The following is a 4,748-nucleotide window of genomic DNA, read 5'->3' as shown; positions in this document are numbered from 1 at the left end:
CTAAATGATGCACTCTATCTTCAAGTATAATTTTTAACCTAATTTAAGTCAATTTAGAATAATGGAATATATGTTATTGTACCTTCATAACTATACTATATTCCTATTCCTACAACCCACTTAATTATAATAAGTAAGTTAGGATCAGGGAAAGCAATATGAGAAATTATCCCACATGAGAAGTTCAGGAAAAATGAAAGAGCAAAGGCAGAGATGGACTCTAAGCTAATAGCAGACCAGTGTTATCTGTAGACGATCACAGACAAAGGGGGAAAAATACTTAACTGGAGTATGTATAACATGCTAAGATAAATGACAATCTGTCAATGTTGACCAAGAATGAGGAAGTTTGATATTCTTGTGAATAAGCTATTTCTAAACGTACTTATAAAACAATTCAGTGTGTTATGACACGAGTTAAGAGTGCCAATGAAGTGCCCTGGAAACATTTCATCCCAGAGCCAGCCACATGTCCAAAGATGCATTCGGTCTGTGGTGGGAAAGATAAGCGGGCCGGGGGCTCCAGATGAGGGGAGCCGTGTAGCAAGTTGGGGCAAGGACGCAGATGCCAAAGCTGGGCCTGTCCCACAGGGAGCTCAGGAGGGACTCAGCTGCTGCTTTGGGAGGTGGCAGGAGGTGGGGGGAGGGGATAGCCCGACCCTGGCTCCTGAAGCACCCCTCCCCTCCCTTCCTACTTGGGTCCCACACAGCGCCCCTCACTCCATCCTGCCTTGGCCTACCTGTGCCCCACATACACCCCGGTGCTTCCCTCCCCCGTTGCCTGACCCCGAGCCTCCCTGCCTGCCTTCGACCATCCCCAGTATCCCCATCCTGCCGTGACCTACCTGCACCTGGGGCTCCATCCTGCTTCCCTGCTGGGGACTGGCCTTCTTGGACATGTGCGTCTCCTGGCAAGCTCTGGAGCCCTGAAGTACCTGAAATAACCGTAAGTTCAGGAAAAGAATAAAGCTCAATGATAAAGAAAATCTCTATCATTTTATTCATTGAATCATGTTTTTTATGTTTACATATAAAATATGCATATCTGTGTGCATATGCATGACTAAATTTTGGGTTTTTATGTAATAAAATTACATATTAACATTTTATTTCTTCAAAACATTGAAGCATTGTGGCAAAATGTTAGCATTTAAAAATCTTTCTTTTAAGAAATCAAATCATATACAAATGCTTGAAGTTTCTTTTTCTCCTTTCCTTTATCCCATTCCCTTCTTTCCATCCAAAGACGTAACCGTTATCCTGAAGTCAGTGTTGTTTTAATTTCCCAGCTGGGTTTGTTTTTTTTTTTTTTTTGCCAGTCCCGCGGCATGGGGAGGGTGGGGCTCCGGCGAAAGGATGAGAGGCGGGTTCCCCCACCCCCGATCTCAGAGAAGCTCCCAAAAGGGCAGCGGCGTGCCCACCTGCCGCCACCTCAGGCGGCCGCGAACCATTCAAATCGCCCGCGCCAAGAGGTACCCGGCGCTCGCGATTGGCTGAGCCGGACCAGTGCCCCTGGGCGGGGCCGGCCCCCACGAAGCGGCCGCGGGTCCCGCCCCCACGCAGCGGCCGCGGGTCCCGCCCCGCTGGTGCGCATGCGCGCAGTCCCCAGAGGACAGAGTCTGCGCACACCCCCGCCCGGCCTCCGACTCGCGCCGCGGCTCCCTCCCCTGTCCGCGGAGGCTTGTCGGCTCGGCGAGACAGCAAGAGCTGCGGCCGGCAGGGGGCTGTGCGGAACCAAGGCGGCTGCGGTGGCGCCGGCCTTTGGAAAATGCCACCAGGCGGCGCTTCGGTTCGTTGCTCGTGTGACGGCCGTTCCCCGCCCCCCCACCCCTGAACCCCCTGCGACCGCCAGGGAAGAACCCGCCCGCGCAGGGAGTACCGCACCGAGACGCTTAGGCGGGAACGAGGCCGACGGTCGGCTGTGCTGCTTGCGCCCCTGAGGTGAGTGCGGGCTGCGGCGGCGGCGGCGGGGCGCGGGGCGCGGGAAGGACGTGGGTTGCGGCGGCTGCCACCCCGGGTCCCCGCGGCGGATGGAGTCCGCGCGGGCCTCTGCGGGGCGGGGGGGCCGGCGCCGTCAGTGTTTAGTCTCAGCTATTCTGATGTCTAGTTTTGTGCCCTTTGCTATGTCCAATCCTATATGAATTTCTGTTTTTATCTGATCACATGGGACTAGCCCAGTGGTTCTCCAATTGGCTGGACATTCAAATTGCTTGGAAAACTTTTTAAAAACATAGGGGCCTGCAGTCTTCCCCAGACAAGTTAATTCAGAATTTCGGAAGGTGGGGCTGAGGCATTAGTATTTTCTTAAGCTCCCTGTGTGATTATTATGAGTCCAACAATCACTCCCAACTCTAATAAAACGTTCTGACATTTTATAAAACTTGCCGATTGAGAACCTCAGCATGTGTTTCAAATGAGTTCAGAGGAGAGAGTTTCCAGTGTTAGGTGTTGGTGTTTGTTCTATCAGTTGCATTCACAATGTAGGCTGACAAGGGAAAAAAAAAACCCAACAAACAAAAAAAAAAAAAACAAGAAAAAAAAATTCACAGGGAAGGTAGACAGGCCGTGCAAACGAGAGCTCAGTCACAGAAGAGCTGTCTCCAGGAGACCAAAGTCATGCTCTTTCACATTCTAAGTGATTGGTTTGTGCAGTGAACCAAATCTGAGCAGTTCCAATGTTTGAAAATGTAATGACTTAAGTAGAAATACTAATATACCCTTCAAGGCCATGAAACATTTCCTTGGCCCTAGGAAACGTGTAACTTCTGTGAGCTCATGTAGGTCAATTTGATGGGCCTCTTATAACCTTAAGATTCATCTTGCTCCTTATCTTTCCTCTGCATTAAAATATGTTAATACCAGCTTTGGAATCAAATCAATTCTTTTCTTTTTAAATCTGCCTTTTTAAAACTTCCTTTGTATTTGCAGAATTACCATGGAGTTCTTAAAAATTACCATATTTTCTACCTCTGCATGAAATTAAGCAAAGACCGAAGTACGAAAAGGTCATCAAAACAAGAGACTATGAAAGAAATCTGAGAATAGCGGTACATTGCTATTGATAGCCTAAAATTTAATTTAAAGTCAGTCCTGAAAATGTGTAATGGTTAAGGATTGAGTTTCTATCCTCATCCACATGTTTAAAAAATCGTCTGTATTGGCTATCTCTAAGCAAATTAGTGGGAATGGGAGAGGGCGGGGAACAACACACTAAGAATCTACTCATCTGTAGTCCTTTTATCTTTTCATTTAGAAGGGTAAGCTACTGAATATCATATATATAATGCGGTACCTAAAATGTGATAAATGCTGCACCTAACACACAAAGTCTACAATAGACCATAGATCTGCAAAGGATTATGATCTATGGATCAGAACTAGCAGAGTTAACATCAACCCAGTTCCTAGCAAACGTTGCTAACTTATGGCCATAGCTATCATTTCAGACCCAATACCCCCTTTATAAAAGCAAATATTCTGTAGACCCCCTTCCCTTCTAAATGATGCACTCTATCTTCAAGTATAATTTTTAACCTAATTTAAGTCAATTTAGAATAATGGAATATATGTTATTGTACCTTCATAACTATACTATATTCCTATTCCTACAACCCACTTAATTATAATAAGTAAGTTAGGATCAGGGAAAGCAATATGAGAAATTATCCCACATGAGAAGTTCAGGAAAAATGAAAGAGCAAAGGCAGAGATGGACTCTAAGCTAATAGCAGACCAGTGTTATCTGTAGACGATCACAGACAAAGGGGGAAAAATACTTAACTGGAGTATGTATAACATGCTAAGATAAATGACAATCTGTCAATGTTGACCAAGAATGAGGAAGTTTGATATTCTTGTGAATAAGCTATTTCTAAACGTACTTATAAAACAATTCAGTGTGTTATGACACGAGTTAAGAGTGCCAATGAAGTGCCCTGGAAACATTTCATCCCAGAGCCAGCCACATGTCCAAAGATGCATTCGGTCTGTGGTGGGAAAGATAAGCGGGCCGGGGGCTCCAGATGAGGGGAGCCGTGTAGCAAGTTGGGGCAAGGACGCAGATGCCAAAGCTGGGCCTGTCCCACAGGGAGCTCAGGAGGGACTCAGCTGCTGCTTTGGGAGGTGGCAGGAGGTGGGGGGAGGGGATAGCCCGACCCTGGCTCCTGAAGCACCCCTCCCCTCCCTTCCTACTTGGGTCCCACACAGCGCCCCTCACTCCATCCTGCCTTGGCCTACCTGTGCCCCACATACACCCCGGTGCTTCCCTCCCCCGTTGCCTGACCCCGAGCCTCCCTGCCTGCCTTCGACCATCCCCAGTACCCCCATCCTGCCGTGACCTACCTGCACCTGGGGCTCCATCCTGCTTCCCTGCTGGGGACTGGCCTTCTTGGACATGTGCGTCTCCTGGCAAGCTCTGGAGCCCTGAAGTACCTGAAATAACCGTAAGTTCAGGAAAAGAATAAAGCTCAATGATAAAGAAAATCTCTATCATTTTATTCATTGAATCATGTTTTTTATGTTTACATATAAAATATGCATATCTGTGTGCATATGCATGACTAAATTTTGGGTTTTTATGTAATAAAATTACATATTAACATTTTATTTCTTCAAAACATTGAAGCATTGTGGCAAAATGTTAGCATTTAAAAATCTTTCTTTTAAGAAATCAAATCATATACAAATGCTTGAAGTTTCTTTTTCTCCTTTCCTTTATCCCATTCCCTTCTTTCCATCCAAAGACGTAA

This window comes from Camelus bactrianus, unplaced genomic scaffold, assembly GCF_048773025.1.
Source record: "Camelus bactrianus isolate YW-2024 breed Bactrian camel unplaced genomic scaffold, ASM4877302v1 HiC_scaffold_152, whole genome shotgun sequence".
Classification (NCBI taxonomy): domain Eukaryota; kingdom Metazoa; phylum Chordata; class Mammalia; order Artiodactyla; family Camelidae; genus Camelus; species Camelus bactrianus.
The sequence above is the reverse complement of the archived record's forward strand: the minus strand, read 5'-3'. Positions refer to the sequence as shown.